The sequence below is a fragment of the Triticum urartu genome, chromosome 3 (assembly GCF_003073215.2).
Source record: "Triticum urartu cultivar G1812 chromosome 3, Tu2.1, whole genome shotgun sequence".
NCBI lineage: Eukaryota > Viridiplantae > Streptophyta > Magnoliopsida > Poales > Poaceae > Triticum > Triticum urartu.
This window is the reverse complement of record NC_053024.1, coordinates 291,498,329-291,524,556: the sequence shown is the minus strand read 5'-3', so window position 1 is coordinate 291,524,556 and position 26,228 is coordinate 291,498,329.

The window sequence follows — 26,228 nt, the reverse complement described above, 5'->3', positions numbered from 1 at the left end:
AAATGGGGTCGTGTCCTGGCCATTTCTTGGATGCGGTGGCCGTGCGCCCAACGTGCAGACGCATCCCGGCCGCGTACATTTTTCTTTGCAAACACATATCTTTTTTTCATCATTGATTTTCGGTACATGGAAATACATCACAAAAATTTGACTAGAAAAGCAAGACCAAAGAAAAGAAGAACCACAAGAATACATTTTAGAAGATACCCAACTTCCATAACTGCTCCCAGAAGTTGGATTAGTGCCTTCTCGATGCATTCATTGTTGATCTGCGGAGGCTTGATGTCGGTGTTGAAACCGGCGGATCTCGGGTAGGGGGTCCCGAACTGTGCGTCTAAGGCGGATGGTAACAGGAGGCAGGGAACACAAAGTTTTACCCAGGTTCGGGCCCTCTTGATGGAGGTAAAACCCTACGTCCTGCTTGATTTATTCTTGATGATATGAGTATTACCAGAGTTGATCTACCACGAGATCGGAGATGCTAAACCCTAGAAGCTAGCCTATGGTATGATTGTATGTTGTCCTACGGACTAAAACCCTCTGGTTTATATAGACACCAGAGGGGGCTAGGGTTACACAAGGTCGGTTACAAAGGAGGAGATATACATATCCGTATTGCCTAGCTTGCCTTGCACGCCAAGTAGAGTCCCATCCGGACACGAGACAAAGTCTTCAATCTTGTATCTTCATAGTCCAACAGTCCGGCCAAAGGATATAGTCCGGCCGTACGGAGACCCCCTAATCCAGGACTCCCTCAGTAGCCCCTAAACCAGGCTTCAATGACGATGAGTCCGGCGCGCAGTATTGTCTTCGGCATTGCAAGGCGGGTTCCTCCTCCGAATACACCACGAAAGAATTTGAATACAAGGATAGTGTCCGACCCTACAAAATAAGTTCCACATACCACCGTAGAGAGAATAATATTTCCACAAATCTAATCTCCTGACACGTTTTGGCAACATGACATTATGACATGGCCCGGTGATTATTCGAACCGTTTCCTTTAACTAGCCCCGCACATAACGCGAGGCAGTTTCTTGACACGTCTTGTCAAAGTAGAGATCGTGTCCCCCTTATTACGGGATTCTCATCAATACGGGCATGGGTAACCCAATCGCGCCATCGATTACATCGCTTGGGGGATAAGCGAGTTTTACCAGGCTAGTGGGGGTGCATAGTTTTGGCCACCCTTATAAAGGGACAAGGTTTAACCTTTTTCTACCCATGCCTTCTTCCTCCTTGCTCATCCATTCTTGCGCACTCGAGCTCCAACGCCCAAGTCCACATCATTCCCCTCAACCTTCTCCAATCATGTCCGGAGCGGGAGGCAAATGGATGGCTTCCTCTGTTATGGAGGGACACATCAAGAAGCTGCGCGGAGCCGGATACTTAGCCGCGAATATCGCGCATCGGTTGCCCGCTGCGGGGCAGATCGTTCCTACCCCTGAACCTCATGAGAGGGTAGTTTTCCTCCACCACTTCTTCCGCGGACTAGGGTTTCCCCTCCATCCATTCGTCTGTGGTCTCATGTTCTACTACAGGCAGGACTTCCATGATCTGGCCCCGAACTTCATCCTCAACATTTCAGCGTTCATCATCGTGTGTGAGGCTTTCCTCCGCATCTGGCCCCACTTCTGCCTGTGGTTAAAGACCTTCAATATCAAGCCGAAGGTGGTGGGAGGCCAACAAGCAGAATGCGGCGGAGCCATGGTGGGCAAGATGCCCAATGTTATATGGCTTGAAGGCTCCTTCGTGGAGACCATAAAGGGGTGGCAATCAGCGTGGTTCTACATCACCGAGCCGCGCGACACCAACTGGGTGGCTGCCCCCGAGTTTCGATCTGGAATACCCACGCAGCTCACCTCCTGGAAAGAGAAGGGTCTGTCCTGGGGTTCATCGATGGAGCTGGACGGACTCCAGAAATGTATCCGGAATATGGCAGGCAAGAAGCTCAAGCTTGTCAACATAGTCCAGGTCATGCTCATCCGTCGGATCCTCCCGTGTCAACAACGGGATTTCAACTTGTGGTAGTTCGACCCGGCCCAGCACCAGACTCTGAGCGAGCTCTTCGACACGACGCACAAGGACGTCTGGAGGGTGCTGTTCAAGGGCGCCGAGGTCCCTCCCTCTCTCAACGAGGACCGCGGGCTAAGCGCGAAGCGCCCAGCGCATTCGGTGAGTCCTATACATTTGGTAGGATATTTATTTCCCCTAGCTTAACCATGTGCGGGGTCTGAGCTCCATGCCTTTGATAGGACTGGGTGGAGACGTCGGGGCAGATTAACTGTCCGGCCCCTCTTCCCGAAGACACTGCGGACGCTCTCCTGATGGAGATCCTGACTCCGGCTCCTTACAAGGTGCCGGAGAAGACCAAGAAGGCCAAGGGAACCCGAAAGAGTTCCCGACGCCAGGTGTTATTGGACTCATCGTCCGATAACTCCGCAACGCACTCCTCCCCTGAAGACGAGGAGGAAGATGAAGACGTTGCCCCTCCAGTCGGGGAAGATAAGAAAAGGAAGGCCGCCCCAACCGGGGGGGGCGAAGGGTCCAAGAAGGGAAGGACTCCCCTTCCGGACTACTCTACCACTACCATTGAAGGCGAAGACGAGTGGCTGCTCAGGGCCAAGCCCCTGGCGAAGTCGTACGTATTCGGATACCAGAGTAACTCATAGCATACCTTTGTTGCACTGCTTCTCCTAATGCCAAATTATGATTATGCAGACCGCCACGAGCCCGTATCGACGTATCTTCGTCAGGCGGCTCCCTGGGCTCGTCGGATATGGATAGCGATCCACTTCCAACCGCCACCTCCCCTTGCCCTATGGACAACACTGAGGTATTGTCTCAAGAGGCACCGGGTCGAGGGTAGACAGTCCCAGAGGTGCCTCAAGGCGACCTTCCGGATTCCAGGAGCAGAGGGAGCAAGGCTCCCGAGGGCTCCGAGTTCGGCCCTCAGCCGAACACCGCGCCGGAACCTCCAATGGTTCCGGACTCAGGCATGCGGCCTCCTTCCAAAAGGGGCAAGACGACTGTGCCGGTGACCTCTATCCATCCAGAGGCACCGGACAGTCTGCTGGGAGCGCTTCGCAACGCTTCCATCGACGAAGAGCACCGCACTATTATGAGTGCGGTGATCCGGAAGGTTCAATCCGCCAAGAGCAGACTGACTGAAGCCTGTGCCAGCCTTCTAACAGGCTTTGAGGTAAGTATTTGAAATATAGGAAAAATATTACCGCATAGACAGTAGCCCCTGATGCTCTATTCGGTGTTCACAAAGAAAAGCCGAACAGAGGATCAAACAATATCGTAGGAGTCTAATATAAGTATGTCTATATGCGTATGCAGGCTTCACTGCTAGCCTCTGCCGCACTGACTGCGGAGGTCGCCGCACTGAAGCAGGACCTTGAAGGGTCCAAGGAAGAGCTCGGCCTTGCCAAGAGGCAGCTCGAGGAGAACAAAGGTAAGTAATACCTAGTCTATGGATATATAAAAAAGAATGCGATTGTGAAATGAGAGGATCATCGTAAATTTGCCAGGGGCCACGGCCGAGGTGGCGACCCTGAAGCAAGCTCTATCCGAGGCCGAAAACGAAGCATCCAAGGAGCGCACCGAGCGGGAAAGGCAGGAGGCACGGGTGGGCGAGGCGCAGCAAGGGCTCCACGCTCTCGTGACGAAGCACGAGGCGTTGGAGCTTGACTTGAAGACGCGAGAGTCCGAGCTTTCCACGGCCCTTGAGAGCGCAAAGAATGCCAAGGCCGAAGCCCAAAAGGCCCTTCAGGAGATTGATGTGATGAAGAAGATAGAGGCGGGTAAGGCATTATATATGCAAAGCAAGCATGTGAAAGTAAATTACTTGTTACTTACCCGAATCCGGAGCTCTCCAGGAGCATTTGCAGATTTGCCCCACAGCGTGTCGGATGCCGCATAGTTCTACCAGGCCGAGGAGGGAAGCTCAACGGAGAAGCTGTTCTGGTCTCAGTATACTGGGACCGAACACCCGATGCCTCTGAGCGACCAGCTGAAGCAACTAGTCGAGCTGCACAAGGCGGCCGAACAGGCCATGAAGGGCTTTATAGTCCGGATGTGGCCTGGCGACGCCCTTCCCAACAGCTACTTCGGCCTGGTGAGGCGTCTTGTGGATGCCTGCCCACGGCTGGAAGTCATCAAGTGGTCCGTCTGCATCGAAGGTGCACGCCGAGCTTTCGCCCGTGTGAAGGTGCAATGGGCCAAGATGGACGCCATGAAGCTGGTGAAGGAAGGGTCGCCGCAGGGCAAGGAGCATCGCCACCCCGAGATGTACTATGAGGGTGTCCTGAAGGGTGCCCGTCTCGTAGCGGACGAGTGTACGAAAGATGTAATATTTGAGTAAACTTGCTCGTGTGATCCTGTATTATGAAAACTTGTTCATATGCGCTATGCAACGCTTGTCTGAATTTAAAATATTACCTTCTGTTCGGCTATTTATCAAATCCGAGACATGGCTAGTCGTCGGCTTCTGCCCCCACACCACGAGTGTTGGGGTGTTCGAGATAAACCTGAGCACTCTTGTTCCCATTGTTGGGTCCTTCGAGGGAGGTGCTCAGCACAACGAACAAGGCAATCGGACCATAATGCGTTATCACTCTCACTTAGCCATAGAATTCTATAATTTTAAATTTCGGCGAAGCCCTAGTATTCGGAAGCCCGAATTCGGGGCGCGATACACGGCGTAAGACGGACAGGGCCGACTCCTCGTTCTAAGCGGCATAAGTCTTTAGGAACTTGAAACCTCTCGAACAGCGACCAGTCTCTCGCCTTATCATGACAGTCGGTTTTAGCTTTCTCTACGGAGGTGCTTAGCCTAGCAGAACCGAGGCACAATCGCAGTAGTTCTCCCAGTGCTACCTTAGCCGATATAGAGGAACGTAAAACATGGGAGCCGGGCAAACCCAACTATTGACCCAATACATGATTCGGAGCTGATGCATATAATGCTATAAGTTCGGGGTGCCGCACTGTCGAAAGTGTTCGGACTTCTCACGCCGTATTATGGGGTATGCTTAAGCCCCTAGAGTATTGGCCGTACCAGAGTGTATGGGTGCTAGATGTCGTGAATGAACATATATATAAAAAGGAAGAATGTAATAATAGTCTTAATGCTATGCATTGTTTATTTAAAAAGGTGCGTTAAAGCAGAATGATACAAGTAGTGCGATAAGCAAAAAGTAGGACTGTTTGACATGTCCCTTCCAAGGACAAGCCGAGGAATAGTATTAAAGCAAATATTTCACTCGTTATTGTAATCCACCTGGGAGTTCCGTGGTGTGACATAGCTTTCTGCCTCCTTGGTTGTTGCATCATGTGTTCGGCAATCATGCTGCCGGACCGGGTTTGCAGAGATTAAAGTCCTGAAAGAGAAAAATAACAAAGCGGGAAGCCCCTAGTGCGGTTTAAGCTGCGACTTGGGGCGTGCCGCAGTCGTGCCCCCCTCCCTGCCTGTGCCCATGGTATTTTTAATGCGTAATTATGTACGCATGGCACGGATTTCGCCGTTTGACTGGGACTGGGGTGGGGGCCGCATTGCTATGCGAGCTCGGAACGTGCCAGGCAGTCCTGTTGCCGATTACTCCGGGCGCGCTTGAAAGTGTCCGGGTCCTTAATCGTCGAACTAGTGGATTGCCTTAAGAGGCTGCTTTGTGCTTCTGCTGCGAGGGCCGCAGTGTGCTCCTCCGTGCGGAGAGAGCGTTATGTGTTTCCATTGACTGTGATTACCCCCCGAGGTCCTGGCATTTTGAGGTTGAGATATGCATAATGCGGTACCGCATTGAATCTTGCGAACGCGGTTTGCCCGAGCAGTGCATGGTAGACACTGCGGAATGGGACTATGTCGAAGATTAACTCTTCGCTTCGGAAGTTATCCGGGGATCCGAAGACCACTTCCAGTGTGTCTGAGCCTGTGCAATGGGCCTCTACACCTGGTATGACGCCTTTAAAGGTCATTTTTGTGGGTTTGATCCTTGAGGGGTCTATACCCATTTTGCGCACTGTGTCCTAATAAAGCAGGTTCAGGCTGCTGCCGCCATCCATTAGGACTCGAGTGAGGTGAAATCCGTCAATGATTGGGTCTAGGACCAGTGCGGCAAATCCGCCATGACGGATACTAGTGGGGTGGTCCCTGCGATCGAAGGTGAACGGACAGGAGGACCATGGTTTGAACTTTGGGGCGAATGGCTCCAACGCATATACGTCCCTAAGCGCATGCTTCCGCTCCCTCTTGGGGATGTGGGTTGCGTATATCATGTTCACCGTCCGCACTTGTGGGGGGAACCTCTTCTGTCCTCCGGTGTTCGGCTGCCGGGGCTCCTCCTCGTCATCACTATGTGACCCCTTATCTTTGTTTTCAGCATTTATCTTGCCGGCCTGCTTGAACACCCAACAATCTCTATTGGTGTGGTTGGCTGGCTTGTCGGGGGTGCCGTGTATTTGGCACGAGCGATTGAGTATACGGTCCAAACTGGACGGGCCCGGAGTGCTTCTTTTGAATGGCTTTTTCCGCTGACCGGGTTTAGAGCCTTTGAATCCGGCATTGACTGCCGTATCCTCGGTATTGTCGATGTTAATGCAGCGCTTATGTTTGTTGCGACGTGACCTGCCGTTGCCGTCCATGGTATCCGAAGTACCATGGTTCTTTGATATGTTATTTCTGCGAGCCAACCAGCTGTCTTCTCCCGCACAAAAGTGGGTCATGAGTGTCGTTAGGGCTGCCATAGATTTCGGCTTTTCCTGGCCAAGGTGTCGGGCAAGCCATTCGTCGCGGATGTTGTGCTTGAAAGCTGCTAGGGCCTCTGCATCCGGACAGTCGACGATTTGATTTTTCTTTGTTAGGAACCATGTCCAGAATTTCCTGGCCGATTCCTCTGGCTGCTGAATTATGTGGCTTAAGTCATCGGCATCTGGTGGTCGCATATAAGTGCCCTGAAAGTTGTCGAGCAATGCGGCTTCCAGATCTTCCCAATAGCCAATGGACTCTGCTGGCAAGTTGTTGAGCCAATGCCGAGCTGGTCCTTTGAGTTTGAGTGGGAGATATTTGATGGTGTGTAGGTCATCACCGCGGGCCATAGGTATGTGCAGGAGGAAATCCTCAATCCATACCGCGAGATCTGTTGTGCCGTCGTATGATTTTATATTTACGGGTTTGAAACGCTCTGGGATTTTATGATCCATTACTTCGTCTGTGAAGCATAAGGGGTGTGCAGTGCCTCTGTACTGGGCTATATCGTGACACAGCTCAAATGAGTCTTGCCCGCTGTGTTTGGCCCGGCTGGACTTACTTTTACTGTATTCGGCATGACGATTATCGTCTCGCATAGTGGCGCGCCCTCGTGATCCGTAGATCGATCTTGCATGTTTTGCTTTGTCCTCCAATACGTCTCGCAGGTCTGGCGTATTTCCCCATGCCTTTTTATTTGAATGGCGTCGGGGTGCGGGCTAAGCTTTTGGCTAGAATGTTTCTCTATCGTGGCCACGAGGTGGCCGATCAGCCGCGTCATACGCCGGGGATGTAGGTTTCGGTGCTTCCTCCTCCAGTCAGGGTAGCAACCTGCACTTTGGGTAACTCTTGGAGGGGCGTTCGAATTTATGTTCCTCGGCTGCCAGGACTTCAGTGCATCTGTCAGCTAGCAAATCTTGATCAGCTTGAAGCTGATGCTGCTTTTTCTTAAGGCTATTTGCCGTGGCTATAAGCTTGCGCTTGAAGCGCTCTTGTTCGACGGGATCCTCTGGCACGACGAATTCGTCATCGTCGAGGCTTGCGTCGTCTTCGGAGGGAGGCATGTAATTATCATCCTCCGCCTCTCCATCTGTCGCTCTCTCAGGAGGGCTGGCCTCTCCATCCTCCTGCCCTAAATCTTGCTGGAGGGGATTATTGCCGTCTTCGGCACTGTCCGGAGTGCTATTATCTCCTGTGCCGGTATCACCACATTTTCCTTGGTGGGATTTAGAGCGGCGCCGCTGATGCCGGCGCTTGGGTTGCTTCTTGGAGGGGTCATCCTCCGTTGTCTCGTCGCTATTGCCTTCTTTGGGTGTGTCCACCATGTATATATCGTATGATGAGGTGGCTGTCCAGTGCCCTGTGTGCAGTGGTTCCTCTTCGCCTCCCGCATCATTGTCCATACCGTCGATGTCTTCGGAGTCAAAGTCGAGCATGTCGGTTAAGTCATCGACAGTGGCTACTAAGTGGGTGGTGGGTGGGCGGCGAATTTATTCGTCATCCGCATCCCAATCCTGCCGGACGTAGTTCGGCCAGGACTCTCCTAACAAGGAGAGAGACCTTAATGAGTTCAGTATGTCGCCGAAGGGCGAGTGCTGAAAAATATCCGCGGAGGTAAACTCCATGATCGGCGCCCAATCGGATTCGATAGGAACGGGCGCAGGCGGTTCGGAGTCCATGGACAGAGAAGGATCCAGCAGTTTGGCAACACGGCTCTCGTGAAGGGTAAGGTCGATATTCGGCTCGATCGCCCCAGAGGATACAACCTCCATGGCGGGGTCTATCCACCCATCCACGGATGGCGAAACTGGCTCCGAATTGAGGGTCGGAGCGGCTGCCGGTGCGAGTTCTCGAACAGTGTCCGATGGTAGAGCTAAATCGTACTCATCGTGACTGCGCGACGCACAAGGCAGGGGCTCGAATCCGTCGAAGATCAAGTCTCCGCAGATATCGGCCGTGTAGTTTAAGCTTCCAAACCTGACCTGGTGGCCAGGGGCGTAACTTTCAATCTGCTCCAGATGGCCAAGCGAGTTGGCCCGCAGTGCGAAGCCGCCGAACACAAAGATCTTTCCGGGGAGAAAAGTCTCACCCTGGACTGCATCGCTATCGATGATCATAGGAGCCATCAAGCCTAATGGCGACGACACAGAGGAACTCTCAATGAAAGCACCAATGTCGGTGTCAAAACCGGCGGATCTCGGGTAGGGGGTCCCGAACTGTGCGTCTAAGGCGGATGGTAACAGGAGGCAGGGAACACGATGTTTTACCCAGGTTCGGGCCCTCTTGATGGAGGTAAAACCCTACGTCCTGCTTGATTTATTCTTGATGATATGAGTATTACAAGAGCTGATCTACCACGAGATCGGAGAGGCTAAAACCTAGAAGCTAGCCTATGGTATGATTGTATGTTGTCCTACGGACTAAAACCCTCCGGTTTATATAAACACCAGAGGGGGGTAGGGTTACACAAGGTCGGTTACAAAGGAGGAGATATACATATCCGCATTGCCTAGCTTGCCTTCCACGCCAAGTAGAGTCCCATCCGAACACGAGATGAAGTCTTCAATCTTGTATCTTCATACTCCAACAGTCCGGCCAAAGGATATAGTCCGGCCATCCAGAGACCCCCTAATCCAGTACTCCCTCACTCGATCTTGTGTGCTTGTTTCTTCTTCGAGTGTAAAGAAATAGACGTTGCTTCCTCGCATCTAGTCTCATGTCTAGCCTCTATTCTCTCAACAAGTGCACTAGTCTCATCTCTAGCCTCTATGCTAGCTAAAATTACTAGAACATTTACTAAATTGTGCTCTATCAATATATCGATGTACTCTTCTTCCCAATACCAAAAATTGCATCCATTCTACACAATAAAATTTTAAGTTAGCACAACTAGCCTAATCCGAGAGCACAACCGAAGCTAAAGTAGCACATACCCCATCGGTTGAGCACTTGATGAACACCCATGCGGGATATTCCGGTGTTGTAGACACGCGGCACAAGACCTTCTTTGTGCAGTCGTCGCACATAATGAGTGGCAACGGTGCGCCGACAAGCTTTTGGGCCAGCACCGAGGCCGGCTGACCGCCATTCATGTATCTGCCGGTGGACCACTGACGGTCTAGACCCGAGCGGCTAGACGAGGCGTCAGTACCTGCATGCAGCCTTGCGGCCTTGCCGGGGCCTTCCGGCCCAGTGCCCGGCCAGTCCGTGGCGTCGTGCGGCCTCCCACAGCCGGGCAAGGTCAAGCCTGACCGGATTCGCTCCAAATCCGGTCGCCGGGTGCGCAAAACACGTAGCCATGGTTGGGTAGCTCCGGGGCTTCGAGGGAAAGGGGGCTGAGCAAGCGCACGTCTGAGCTGCACGTGTTGGAGTTGGCCTAGCGGCATGGCGGACCAACCGTGTGGGGGTGCGAAGTGGCTTCACTCGTGTGGGGGACGGAAGCCATCCCGCGCGGGCGCTCGGTCTGACAGGATGGCCTTGTCGTTAGTGTGTGACCTCTATGGCAACCGTCCGCTCCCCACTAGCCTCTTCATTGACATGTGGTCCCGTTCCAACATGTTAGTGAGACGACGACGAGTCCTTTTGTACAATTTCTGAACGGACGTCTATGTAGGCTGGGGGGCGCCTCTTCGTGTACTGTGGCAACCGTCTACCGACTCTTCGCCTTTCCCTCTCAATTTGGAACTGCTATCGCACGCTCTTCCTCCCTCCTCCATTTGCATTCACCCTTCCTTCTTCCATTGTTCGATCGTCTTCTACATGGAGGGAACGGGCCTGAAACGACCTTGTTATTCTTGCCCGATCTGAATGATGACGTGGTGGAGGAACTCATTGATCGGTGTGACATCATCACCTCGGCTAGCATGGCAGGTTCATTCAAGACCATTGTCGACTCAACCAATAACATCATTACAACGAACCCAAGGTTCTAGGTGCGGTTTTATCGCCCCTATCTTCTTCACCGTGACCCTGCTCACTAGCGCGCGGATGACGGAGGCCTCACATTATGCAAGTTGGCGCCGCTTGATAATGATACATGTGATGTTAAGATGCCATCATTTGAGGGTAAGGCTTGGGCAGGCGCAAATGGAGATTGGGTTCTTTATATTGGGTCCAACTGCGAGTGGGAACTTGTGAATGTGTACACACGTCACAGGGTTCTACTTCCAAAAATCTTAGACTGCCCAGAGGTTGAGCACACTGGTTATCTATGTACGTTCAACTACCATCATGGTGATTGTTTTCTACAGAAGATAGCAATTTGTCAAGTTCCCGACCGCTCTTGGGATTTAATGGAATATGTAGTTGTTGCTATCTTCGACAAGCTTGTTGCCTTCCTTCATAGTTCGACTAGATGGATATTTCTCAAAAATCAGTTTCTATACAAGGATGAGTACTATGATGCAATTCAACACGAGGGTCTTGTGTTTGTTGCCACCACTCGTGGCACTGTTTTTGCATGGAATCCTTATGCTTTTGGTACGTTTGTCTTCCACCGTAATTATAATTGTTTCATCCACCTGCATGCGGGTTAGCTAGTTTCCCTTTACTAATTAACCTTCTTGTGTTTCCAAGGTCCTGTGAACATTCCGCCACCTATACTTGAAAATTTTTTATAACCAAGGGGGAGATGACGATGATGATGATCACGAGCATGAGGACCCATATACTCAGTGGCGCCTGGCAACCTATTCCGATGGATCACCTCTTCTTGTCTGTATACAAGGCACCGCTGATGTGACTAAGGAAGCAGGTGTTGTCTCCCATGGTTGAACTCTCCAGACATATTCCAACATCCGTTGCAGGGTATTCGGGATGGATACTACTGTGCTAGCGCCAACACCTTCTCCCTGGTTTAGTATTGATACTCCTGGAGGAAACTCGCTCTTCCTTGGTGAAAGTGCAACTATCCCTGGGTGGTTTTGGTAATTCCTAACAACATATAGCTCATTGAGCTAATACTATTTCAAGATAAATATTTCAGGAAAGCTCAATGATTGGCATGGCATGGATTAGAAATGTGGACCCCTCAAAATGCTAAGGACAAAAGATTGGATCATGCTCTAAAGCTCAAGGCTCTACATTTTACCTTTTAGTGATCCAAGATCACATTGAGTCCATAGGAAAAGCCAGTGCCTTTAAAAGGGGATGAGGTGTTGCTTAATGAGGTTATTGCTCAAAATGCTTAGTGATATGCTGCAAAACCCTCAGCCACTTTCTCATATCCACATATGTCCCAAACCAAAAGTTAAACTCGGCCCCACCAAAATTTTCCATCCAGCGCCACCGAGTTCAGTTGACATAGCCACTGCCACAAAACCCTAGTCACTTCGGTCCCACTGATAGGGATCTCGGTCTCACCGAGATGGGATTGCAAACTCTCTGTTTCCCTTTGCAATGTTTCGGTCTAACCGAGATGAGCGATCGGTCCCACCGAGTTCGTAATGCAAACTCTCTGTTTCCCCTTCGTAACATTTCGGTCCAACCGAAATGAGCGAATGGTCCCACCGAGTTTTCCTAACCAACTCTCTGTTTGCTTATTACAGAAATCGCTCCCATCGAGTTTGAGTAATCAGTCTCACCGAGATTACGTTTTGCCCTAACCCTAATGAAATCGGTCCCACCGAGTTGACATGTCAGTCCCACCGAAAATCCTAACGTTCACATTTTGAACTGAATCAGTCTGACCGAGTTTTTTGATTCGGTCCCATCGAGTTTGGTAAATTGTGTGTAACGGTTAGATTTTGTGTGGAGGCTATATATACCCCTCCACCCACTCTTCATTCGAGGTGAGAGCCATCAGAACATGCCTACACTTCCATCATACGTTTTCTGAGAGAGAACCACCTACACTTGTGTTGAGGTCAAGATATTCCACTCCAACCACATAAATCTTGATCTCTAGCCTTCCCAAGTTGCTTTCCACTCAAATCATCTTTCCACCAAATCCAATCCTACGAGAGAGAGTTGAGTGTTGGGGAGACTGCCATTTGAAGCACAAGAGCAAGGAGTTCATCATCAACACACCATCTATTACCTTTTGGACAGTGGTGTCTCCTAGATTGGTTAGGTGTCACTTGGGAGCCTCTGTCAAGATTGTGGAGTTGAACCAAGGAGTTTGTACGGGCAAGGAGATTGCCTACTTCGTGAAGATCTACCCTAGTGAGGCAAGTCCTTCGTGGGCGATGGCCATGGTGGGATAGACAAGGTTGCTTCTTCATGGACCCTTTGTGGGTGGAGCCCTCCGTGGACTCGCGCAACCGTTACCCTTCGTGGGTTGAAGTCTCCATCAACGTGGATGTACGATAGCACCACCTATCGGAACCACGCCAAAAATCTCCGTGTCTACATTGCGTTTGCTCCCTCCAAACTCCTCACTTTACCTTCATGTGCAATGTTTTACATTCCGCTGCTATACTCTTAGACTTGCATGTGTAGGTTGTTTACTTGACTTGTGCTAAGTTGCTAAAATCTGCCAAGACTTAAAATTGGGAAAAGGCTAGATTTTTATTTGGTCAAGTAGTCTAATCACCCCCCCTCTAGACATACTTTTGATACTACAAGTGTTATCAGAGCTTTGGTGACTATTTGCCTGGATTTCCATAGCTTTTGGTGATCATAGCCTTGGTTCCACAACCTAGGAGAGTATGGCGTCTAGCGAGGGAAATTACCACCGTAGAGGTCCTTACTTTGATGGTACAAATTTTGCTAGTTGGAAGCATAAGATGAAAATGCATACTGTTGGACATAACCCCGCCGTTTGGGCTATTGTGTGTATTGGCTTGCAAGGTGAATTCTTTGATGTGAGAGAACCAAATCGTGAAGCTAGCGTGGAAGAGTTGAAGATGCTACAATACAATGCTCAATCTTGTGATATTCTCTTCAACGGATTGTGCCCCGAAGAATTCAACAAAACCAGTCGTCTTGAGAATGCAAAGGAAATTTGGGATACTTTGATTGATACACACGAAGGTACCGACTCCTTCAAGGAATCCAAATTGGATGTGCTTCAAGGTCAACTTGACAAGTTCAGAATGAAGGATGGTGAAGGTGTCGCTGAAATGTACTCTAGGCTTGCTCTCATCACAAATGAGATTGCCGACTGATGACCCACAAGTATAGGGGATCTATCGTAGTCCTTTCGATAAGTAAGAGTGTCGAGCCCAACGAGGAGCAGAAGGAAATGATAAGCGGTTTTCAGCAAGGTATTCTCTGCAAGTACTGAAATAAGTGGTAACAGATAGTTTTGTGATAAGGTAAATTGTAATGAGCAACAAGTAACAAAAGTAAATAAAGTGCAGCAAGGTGGCCCAATCCTTTTTGTAGCAAAGGACAAGCCGGAACAAACTCTTATATAAGGAAAAGCGCTCCCGAGGACACATGGGAATATCGTCAAGCTAGTTTTCATCACGTTCATATGATTTGCGTTCGATACTTTGATAATTTTATATGTGGGTGGACCGGTGCTTGGGTTCTGTTCTTACTTGAACAAGCATCCCACTTATGATTAACCTCTATTGCAAGCATCCGCAACTACAACAAAAGTATTAAGGTAAACCTAACCATAGCATGAAACATGTGGATCCAAATCAGCCCCTTACGAAGCAACGCATAAACTAGGGTTTAAGCTTCTGTCACTCTAGCAACCCATCATCTACTTATTACTTCTCAATGCCTTCCTCTAGGCCCAAATAATGGCGAAGTGTTATGTAGTCGACGTTCACATAACACCACTAGAGGCTAGACAACATACATCTTATCAAAATATCAAACGAATACCAAATTCACATGACTGCTAATAGCAAGACTTCTCCCTTGTCCTCAGGAACAAACGTAATTACTCACAAAGCATATTCATGTTCATAATCAGAGGGGTAATAATATGCATATAGGATCTGAACATATGATCTTCCACCAAATAAACCAACTAGCATCAACTACAAGGAGTAATAGACACTACTAGCAACCTACTAGCACCAATCCCGGACTTTGAGACAAGAATTGGATACAAGAGATGAACTAGGGTTTGGAGATGAGATGGTGCTGGTGAAGATGTTGATGGAGATTGCCCTCTCCCGATGAGAGGAGCGTTGGTGATGACGATTGTGATGATTTCCCCCTCCGGGAGGAAAGTATCCCCGGCAGAACAGCTCTCCCGGAGCTCTAGATTGGATCCGCCAAGGTTCCGCCTCGTGGTGGCGGAGTCTCGTCCCGAAAAGTTCCTTCTTATTTTTTTCTCATCGAAAGACCTCATATAGGAGAAGATGGACGTCAGAGAGCCACCAGGGGGCTCACGAGGTAGGGGGGCGCGCCCTAGGGGGGGGCGCCCCCCACCCTCGTGAGAAGGGTGTGGGCCCCCTGGCCTTCATCTTTGGCGAGGATTTTTATTTATCTATTTTAAGACATTCCGTGGAGTTTCGGGACTTTTGGAGTTGCGCAGAATAGGTCTCTAATATTTGCTCCTTTTCCAGCCCAGAATTCCAGCTGCCGGCATTCTCCCTCTTTATGTAAACTTTGTAAAATAAGATAGAATAGCCATAAGTATTGTGACATAAAGTGAAATAACAGTCCATAATGCAATAAATATCAATATAAAAGCATGATGCAAAATGGACGTATCAACTCCCCCAAGCTTACACCTCGCTTGTCCTCAAGCGAAAAGCCGATAACAATAAATATGTCCTCATGTTTAGAGGTAGAGGCGTCGATAAAAATAAAATACGGACATGAAGGCATCATGATTATTCTCATAACAGCAACTTATATAGATTTTGTCATATGATTAATTATGTTCAAGTGATGATCTATTCACAATGCAAAAGTATAAATTATAAACCTTATTGGGCTCCGACAAACTATAATCTCAGTCATTGAAGCAATTGCAATTTATCATAACATCGGGAAGAGTCTATGTCAGAGCTAAAAAGCAAGTCCACATACTCAACCATCATTTAGTCCTCCATAATTTCTAAGACTCATGCAATACTTGTGGTTATGAAGTTTTAATCGGACACAGAGAAAGATAGGGGCTTATAGTTTTGCCCCACAACCTTTTACCTCAAGGGTAATGTCAACAATAATGGTTCATGCTCCCCTACATCCAATTAGATATATATATCATGTTCTTTCCAACATGCTGAGCTTTCCAAAGGATAAAATGAAAAAGGAAAGGTGAAGATCACCGTGACTCTTGCATAAGGTAGAGGATAAATAATAAAAGATAGGCCCTTCGCAAAGGGAAGCAGAGGTTTCCATGCGCTTTTATGGTTGGATGCATAAAATCTCAATGCGAAAGAACGTCACTTTATATTGCCCCTTGTGATATGAACCTTTATTATGCAGTCCATCGCTTTTATTACTTCCACATCACAAGATTGTATAAAGCTTATTTCTCCCACACCAATCAATCATACATATTTAGAGCAATTTTTATTGCTTTGCACCGATGACAACTTACTTGAAGGATCTTACTCAATCCATAGGTAGATATGGTGGACTCTCATGGCAAAACTGGTTTAGGGATTTTTGAAGCACAAGTAGTATTTCTACTTGGTGCTGAGAATTTGGCTAGCATGAGGGGGAAAGGCAAGCTCAACAAGTTAGAGGAACCATGACAACATACTTTATCTCAGATATAAGAAAGACATAACTCATTACATTGTCTTCCTTGTCCAACATCAACTCTTTAGCATGTCATATTTTAATGAGTGCTCCCAATCAATAAAGATGTCAATGATAATATATCTATATGTGAAAACCTCTCTTTCCTTATTACTTCCTATTAATTGCAACAATGACCAAAGCTATGTCTGCCAACTCCCAACAACTTTTAATCATCATACTCTTTCTATGTGAAGTCATTACTCTTAATAAGAACAATATGAACTTTTTGTTTCTTTTTATTCTTTTTCTCTTTTCTTTTATTCACCCAAGATCATGGCACAATAATCAAGCCCTTGACTCAACACTAATCTTTATTATATATAGCTCACGGACTCGATTACAAAGAAAGATCATAAAGCAAACTCAAAACTAGATCATGCCATAAACTTTATTCTACTAGATCAAGATACTACTAATAGGATCAAACTAAGAAAAACGATAAAGATAGGAGTTGTGATTGTGATACGATACCGGGGCACCTCCCCCAAGCTTGGCAGTTGCCAAGGGGGGTGCCCATACCCATGTGATTATGTCTCCTTCTTTGTTGTCGGTGTAATATTCTTGGCGATGATTCCCCTCAGGATGCGGTTCTCCTCCTCGAGCTTATTGACTTGCTGTTTGAGGTCCATTATTTCTTTACGAAGCTTTCCTGTGACAGCTAAAGCTCCTTGCACCCAAGGGTGTTGCATAGCTGCGGGAGAACAAGTGACACTCCTCTTCATATTTTCATAAGAAAGAAATCTAACATTAGAAGGGATAACTGAGTTTGGAATAGCTGAGCTCTGTAGTTCCCCCATCGTGAACCTAGCTCGGAGGCGAGAGGTGACTTCTTGATCCTCCATGGCATCTACTCTCATCAAGTCAGCCTCCATCTCTTCCTCCGTTGCTGGCCCAAAGTGGTCAGCGTCGCTGTTTGCCCTTGGTTCCGGTGCCGGATTAGATACCCGGCTCTCCCCGATTGACTCTTGAGAAGACATCTTGCTCTAATCTGCAGCAGCAACAACTCGAAAACAAAAACAGAGGAAATTCATGTGATACGGGAGTCAAAACCCCCGGGAGATTATATAATGAATTTTTACCGACCAAAATACGTAACGTGCAAGAAAACAGAGTCCGGAAGGCACACAAGGTGCTCACGAGGTAGGGGGCGCGCCCACCACCCTCGTGGGGCCCTCGTGTCCTTCTTGGACTGCTACTTATTTTTCTATTTTTCTAAATATTCCAAAACGGAGAAATATTGCCTTAAAAATTGTTTTGGAGTCGGTTTACTTACCGTACAACATACCTATTCCTTTTCGGAGTCTGAAACGGTCTGTAAGGTGTCCCTTATGTATTCCTCCGGGGTTACGGTTTCAATAATATTAGTTTCAACATTTATGGGAGTACATGAGATATAATGTTTAATTCTTTGACCATTTACCACCTTCTAATTTGTGCCCTCGAAGTTGTTGATTTTTATGGCACTGGAACGATAGACCTCCTCGATAACGTAGGGGCCTTCCCATTTAGAGAGAAGTTTTCCTGCAAAAAATCTTAAACGAGAGTTGTATAGCAATACATAATCACCTACATTAAACTCACACTTTTGTATCCTTTTGTCATGCCATCTTTTAACTTTTTCTTTAAACAACTTGGCATTTTCATAAGCTTGGGTTCTCCATTCATCAAGTGAGCTAATATCAAATAACCTCTTCTCACCGGCAAGTTTAAAATCATAGTTGAGTTCTTTAATAGCCTAATATGCCTTATGTTCTAGTTTGAGAGGTAAGTGACATGCTTTTCCATAAACCATTTTATACGGAGACATACCCATAGGATTTTTATATGCAGTTCTGTAGGATAGGAAGTATGTCTAGAGGGGGGGTTATTAGACTACTTGACCAAATAAAAATCTAGCCTTTTCCCAATTTTAGTTCTTGGCAGATTTTAGCTATCTTAGCACAAGTCAAGCAATCTCCACACAATTCAAGCAAGCATGCAAAAGAGTATATGAGCAGCGGAAAGTAAAGCATGTAACTTGCAAGAATGTAAAGGGAAGGGTTTGGAGGATTCAAACGCAATTGGAGACACGGATGTTTTTGTCGTGGTTCCGATAGGTGGTGCTATCGTACATCCACGTTGATGGAGACTTCAACCCACGGAGGGTAATAGTTGCGCGAGTCCACGGAGGGCTCCACCCACGAAGGGTCCACGAAGAAGCAACCTTGTCTATTCCATCATGGCCGTCACCCACGAAGGACTTGCCTCACTAGCAGTAGATCTTCACGAAGTAGGCGATCTCCTTGCCCTTACAAACTCCTTGGTTCAACTCCACAATCTTGTCGGAGGCTCCCAAGTGACACCTAGCCAATCTAGGAGACACCACTCTCCAAGAAGTAACAAATGGTGTGTTGATGATGAACTCCTTGCTCTTGTGCTTCAAATGATAGTCTCCCCAACACTCAACTCTCTCTCACCGGATTTGGATTTGGTGGAAAGAGGATTTGAGTGGAAAGCAACTTGGGGAAGGATAGAGATCAAGATTCATATGGTTGGAATGGAATATCTTGACCTCAACACAAGTGTAGGTAGTTCTCTCTCAGAAAATGTGTATTGGAAGTGTAGGTATGTTCTGATGGCTCTCTCCATGAATGAAGAGTGGGTGGAGGGGTATATATAGCCTCCACACAGAATCTAACCGTTACACACAATTTGCCAAACTCGGTGGGACCGAATGGTTAAACTCGGTCGGACCGATTCAGCAAACCTAGTGACCGTTAGGATTTTCAGTGAGACTGAGATGCAACTCGGTAGGACCGATATGGTTAGGGTTAGGGCATAACATAATCTCGGTGTGACCGATTACACAAACTCGGTGGGACCGATTTTGGTAATAAGCTAACCAGAGAGTTGGTCAGGTAAACTCGGTGGGACCGATTCACTCATCTCGGTGAGACCGAAATGTTACAAAAGGGAAACATAGAGTTTACATTGCAATCTCGGTGGGACCGATCGCTCATCTCGGTAAGACTGAAAACGTTACGAAGGGAAACAGAGAGATTACAATCCCATCTCGGTGAGACCGAGATCCCTATCGGTGAGACCGATTTGCCTAGGGTTTGTGGCAGTGGCTATGACATTTGAAACTCGGTGGCGCCGGATAGAAGAATCGGTGGGGCCGAGTTTGACTTTTGGTTTAGGTCATATGTGGATGTGGGAAGTAGTTGAGGATTTTGGAGCATATCACTAAGCACTTTGAGCAAGCAAGCCATTAAGCAACACCTCATCCCTCCTTGATAGTATTGGGGCTTTTCCTATAGACTCAATGTGATCTTGGATCACTAAAATATAAAATGTAGAGTCTTGAGCTTCAAGCTTGAGCCAAACTTTTTGTCCTTAGAATTTTGAGGAATCCACTTTCCTCATCCATGCCATGCCATTCATTGAGCTTTTCCTGAAATATTAATCTTGGAATAATGTTAGCTCAATGAGCTATATGTTGTTAGGAATTACCAAAACCACCCAGGGATAGTTGTACTTTTGATCTCCCCCTTTTTGGTAATTTATGACAACATATAGATCAAAGCTTTGACAAATGATAATAAGAGTGAAAGATATTGTCGCTTTGAGAAGTATGTGAAAAGCAAGAGCTCCCCCTAAATTTGTGCATATCTTAAGATTTGCTTTGGACTGCAAATGCACAATGAGTTAGGATCATAGGTTACTCTTCCATGTCACATACATCTTGGTGGAGCGCTCAAAATGATAAGAATTAAATACATGCACTCATCACCAAGCAAAGTGAATGATCATATAAGGATAAGTAAGATAATATCATCTAACAAGCATAAGTGTAGCTTATGATCAACCACATGATCATCAATGTCTCACAGATAATAGCATAGTATCTCAAGAAATCAAAAGACAAACAAAGTTCAACCAAGAAGACAAGAGAGAACAAAAGCAAACTCTCTCTCTCTCTCGAAGCCTATGATCTATACATTTTTCTCCCCCTTTGGCAACAAGTTACCAAAAAAAGTTCATAGAAAATGCATAGCACTAAAACGTTTCTCAGGCTTGGTCTTCAGGTGGTGGTGTCTGGAGAACTCCAAGAACGAAGGCTTCAGTCAAAGTAGATGGAGCCGATGGAGTTGGTGCTGGAGCTGGTTGCGCTGGAGCTGTAGCTGGTGCAGATGAAGTGACTCTAGTGTCTGGAACAGGCACTGCAGCAGATCTCTGAGCTTGAGGCACTCTGGCAAATGCATCAGTGGTTGTCTTGCCCTTCCTCTCCTGCATGTCATCCTGTAGCTGCTCCACAACAGACTGAATCTCAGTTACTTTGACATCTAAATCATAGAATTTTTGTTCCACGATTCTTTCCAGGCTCTCCTGGTTTTGAGTTAGGGTGGCCAACCCCTTCTCAATCCTCAGAGTTGATGCTATCAAATAACCAAGCTGGTCCTGCTTGCTTTTCAAAACGTACTCAGATGCCTCCTCTTGAGTTGGCATCTTGGCAACCTTCTCTTTCTTTGCTTTCTCCTTCTTCTCTTGAGCTTGTACTGATGATGGTTCATTCTCATTCATCACAACTTGATTGTCCTCAAAGTCAAGATAGATAGGCAAGTGTTCCTTATCCAACAAGTATGTGCCTATGCCCATCTTTGAGTTTATCAACTCCTGGATCTGTGGGGCATATCCACAACTTCTTTTCTGGTCAGCTGCAGTCCTCTTGATAGTCTCAACTATAAGGCTCATGACCTTGAACTTCTGTGGCACATCAAATATATGTAGCAAGTTAATTGCATGGCCTCTGATCATTCTATGATCACCAGACTTGGGCAAGAGAGTGTGCCTAAGGATCCAATTGATTGTAGGCAGCCCTGACAGCAAGTGTTTTACTGACCCAAACTGGTGAGTCTCAAGATCATCTTCAGGAATCTCCTGGTACATGTTTGCCATAGAGTTGTGATCCATCTTATTCTTGGCATAGACATCCAAGTCATCTTCTTCTTCCTTAGGAGCATTGATCAGATTTGCCCATTCCTCAATAGTTGAGTGGTACCTTGTACCTTCAGACATCCATACTATCCTGCCATCTAGATAGAAGTGTGTTGTGGAGTAGAATTGCATTATGAGCTCCTCATTCCACTTTGTGAGCTTCTTCCCAACAAAGTCTGCAACTCCACAAGCCCTGAAGCTGTCAAACACACCAGGATAGTGTTCCTCATTTTCCTTGATATACTTCCAGTCGACCCACCTCATTTCACACACTATAGGCTTTTTGTCCAGCAGCACTGTCTCATAGAAATCTTGTTGTTCCTTTGTGTGGAACCTGTAATCAACAACAGTTCTTCTTCTTGTAGCATATGGGTCTGTCTCTCTCCATTTCCTCAGTCCTGAGTCTCTCCTGATCTTCATGTTCTCAGCCACAGGATGAGCATCATTGTGGTATGGAATCTTGGGTTTGAGCTTCCTCAGGACTTGTCCTTCATCATCTTCATCAGCAGCAACTTCAGGCACTGGGGCCTTGTTCTTCTCAGCAGCTGGTATACTCCTGGTATTCCTCTTTGGTGCAGTCTTGGGCTTGGAGGCTGCTTTGGGTGCTTCTTTGGGCTTTGATGTTGCAGCCCCTGTCTTGGTAGCATCACCCATAAGCTTCTGTTCCTTGGGTGCTGGTGCAGCAACCTCTTCTTCCTCTTCTTCTTCCATCATGGAAGCCTTTCCAATCACTTTGGCCATGGTCTTCTTGACCCTTTCCTTCCTTTTCTTTCCTTCTGCAGCAAGCTCTTTGGGTTGAGATTCCAAAGATGCTTGAGTGGATGCTCTGGCCTTAGACATTGGTTGTCTTCCTGCTGGCCTTTTGATCTTCATCCCTGGCTTAACTGCAGCTGAGCTGTACTCCTTCTTAACCACTTTCTTCTTGGAAGTGGCCTCATCCTCAACTGCCACATAGTCTTCATCCTCAGACTCTGAAGTTCTCTTCTTCCTTGTTCTGGTGGCAGCTTTGGGTAAGTTGCTGGGAGTGCTCCTGCTTCCATCATCTGAGCTGCTAGAGGGACTAGTGCCCTCACTCATGTGAACCTGCTCCTCTGACTTGTTCTGGCTGTCACTCTGATCATACATATCGCAAACACTGACAGCAGACCCTGTGAATAGATATAGACGAGATAGAGTGGATGATCATCACAAAATGCAGAGGTTTTTGCAAAAGAATGAGTCAAAAACTTAGTTTTAGTTTTCCACAGAAAGCATTTCGGATCAACCGATTTGCAAACTCGGTGATACCAAAGCAGCTGTTGGAACCTAAACTAGTGAACTCGGTCAGACCGAGTCACAGTTCGGTGGCACCGAGACTGCTAGGGTTTCACAAAGTCCTGAACTCGGTCACACCGATTTGCAATTCTCGGTCAGACCGAAAATTACATGTGCAATGGCCTGAGCCGAATCGGTGGTACCGAGTTCCACAACTCGGTGGGTCCGAGATGGTTTCGGCGGAAACCTAACCCTAAATTTTCAATTCATGACTAAACTACGGAGTGTTTTGACTGGATAAGATCATTTCAATCATGCCAAGATTCATAATGAACACAATGTGCTAGGAATCGGACGGGGATAGCACTGTGATCGAGTCCATACCCTAGTTCGGCGATGAACTCACTACGGCGGCAACAGCGGGGAAAAATTCCGTTAATGGTGGCGGAGACCAGCGATACGAGGCGGCTAGCGACGAGGAGGACGATCCGGAGACCCAGGAGGCAGAGCGAGCTATGCGCGGGCGAAGGGGTTTCGGAGAAATTTCCAAAATTTTGCCCGTGAGTATATATAGCCCGACCCTGTCGGTGTGACCGAGTAGAACAACTCGGTGGCACCGAGATGCATAACTGTTGACAGTTATAACAACTCGATGTGACTGAAAAGTTCAAATCGGTTGCACCGAGATTGAAAACCTAGATCGACTTAGTGATCTCGGTATGACCGAAATGGATGAATCGGTCAGACCAAAACACACAAAGAAGTTTTGGAAGTTTAAGTCTATGACGAATCGGGGACTCCGAGTGCTCCTCACACAGAGTGTTTCGAATCTGACTTGATCAAATTTTGTGATGTAGCATGAATAGAGTTTGAGACGAGAAAAGCATAGATAGCTAGAGAGGGTTCTTAGGCATTCTTGTCCATCCACTTGGCAAAAGAAAAGAAAATCAATCAATCAAAACAACAAGTGGATGTCCTCGAATGAGTAAAATATGCAATCAACATGCTCACACAATAAAATGGCAATTGAAATATGTGGCAAAGCATGCACAACCAATTCTAGCATCTATCAAACAATTGGCGATGACTAGGTCATCTATATATGAGTATATTGACTTAGGAGTCAAATGAGAACATTTGATCATAGGTCATACTCATCGTTTAAGCACAAGTGGGATTACCATTTTACATAAAGCATTGTTGTGTTCACACCATCAGAGTTGCTTTAGCTCAATTCTTAGAGTAAAGCTCCCCCTAGATGTGAGATCCCCCCTAAGAGGGATGAACTAACCTTGGGTTTTTTCGATGATGACTTCATGTAGATGTTGAAGATGTGGATGCTCAGTGTTGATGTAGATCATTTGGAGCTATCCATTGGAGTGAGTTGCACTTTCAATACCTACACGGGTTAGTCCCACAAGGAACAAACAAGGATATCCATAGACATAGAGTGATGCACACACAAGATGATATCTATGAAAGCTTTTAGGTTACCTTGTCCCTTGTCTTACCAACAAGAGGGTTTGTGACTCCTTGAACTAGTGCAAGATGTGAAAGTTGATTGCACTTGTTCTTGCCAAGGTGATAAGAGTGAAGTATGTTGGCGGAGTCACCCTCAAGAACTCTCTAGTTCTTATTCTTCGGGATCCACACCATCTTGATGGGAATCCTTGGCGTTGTAGTTGTACTTGATGAAGTGGAACTTGAAGTAGTCTTGGGAACCCACTTGACCAAGGCCTTAGGAGCTTCTTTAGATGCATCAATTTCCTCTTGAAGCTTGTCCTTGCCTTTTTGCTTGTGGTCTTGTGGTGGAAGATCATCTTGAGCTTGTGTCCCTTTGAGAGAAGTAGGATCATACTTCTCTTGTTGAGGAACAAACTTCGTCTTGGGGTATTGATCTTCTTCCCACTCAACTCCATTGGCATTGAACTTTCGTTCAAAACCAACACCTTGATTCTTCCGGTGCCTTCCTTGCTTGCGTACAATTTCCTCGAATTGATTACTTCCGGCAAGGCTCTTGTAAACACCTTTCTCTATAATCCCTTCAATAAGCTATTTTCTTGCTCAAGTGTAACTTGGCTAAGAGAATCATTAGTGGAATCAAGAGAACTACTATAAGTAATAATATTGGATTTAGCATGATTATTGTTACTACTAGAGGAAGAATCTTTCTTGTTCTTGTTACTAGACTTGACTTGAGGCATGTAAGTGGATAAGAGTAAACGCTTGGCAATGTAAGAAGAACTTTTCTTACGAAGATCATCATTGATTGCTTTTAAGAGTTCATGCTCTTGCTCAAGGTTGAGCTTTTCAAAGCGCAATTTCTCATGAGTCCTTAAAAGTTCTCGATGATCTCCTAAGATAGTTTCATGAGCTAACTTAAGAGTGTTTAGTTCTTTAGTTAGAGACTCAATCTTCTCCTTATCATTGTCATTCGTTTTATCTTGATTAGCATGATTAAATGACGTTTCATCATAGTATTAATCACTAGAGTTATCAACAAGTAAATCATCATCACCTAACAAGTCATCTTCATCACTATTGAAATCAACATACTCGGGGTGTGATACCTTTGGGCCTTTAGCCATGAAGCATGTTCCAACTCCTTCATTTGGTGAGTCAAATATGTCGTAGGAGTTGGTTGTCACAAGTGCTAGACCGGCAACACCTTCATCTTTAGTATATTCGGAGTCGGAGTGATAGCTTCTCTCGGAGTGGTTGTCGGAGTCGGAGCCGGATACCCATTCACCAACATGAGCTTGATGTCTTCGTTTTGTGTAGCTCCTTGATGACTTGTCCTTTCTTTCCGAATCCTTGCTTCTTCGTGAGGGTCTTCGTTCATAACGATCATCTCTACTCCTTCTTTCTCTAGATGGTGATTCTTCTCTTCTACTTCTTCTCTTGGGAGAATCTTCTCTTCTCTTGTAGGGGGTCGTACACTCATTGGAATAGCGTCCGGGCCTTCCACAATTGTAGCAGTTTCACTCTTGACTAGAAGATCTTTTGTCATTGTAGGACCTTGACTTGGAGCTTCTCTCTTTGCTCCTACTCTTGTAGAACTTGTTGAAGTTCTTCACCATTAATCTCAATTCTTCATTGAAGGTTTGTTTCTCACTCGATGATGTGGGGGCTTCACATGAGGCTTTGTAAGCACCACTTGATTTGTTGTGAAGTTCCTCTTTATCCTTGAGAGACATCTCATGAGCAACAATTCTTCCGATGACTTCCGTTGGCTTGAGATCTTTGTAATTGGGCATCATTTGGATCAATGTGCACACGGTATCATATTTTCCATCCAAGGCTCTTATGATCTTCTTGATGATGAATCTATCGGCCATCTCTTCACTCCCTAAGCCGGCAATCTCATTTGTGATAAGAGAAAGCCTAGAGTACATTTCAGCGACACCTTCACCATCCTTCATTTTGAACTTGTCAAGTTGACTTTGAAGCACATCCAATTTGGATTCCTTGACGGAGTCGGTACCTTCATGCATATCAATCAAAGTATCCCAAATTTCCTTTGCATTCTCAAGACGACTAATTTTGTTGAATTCTTCGGGGCACAATCCATTGAAGAGGATATCAC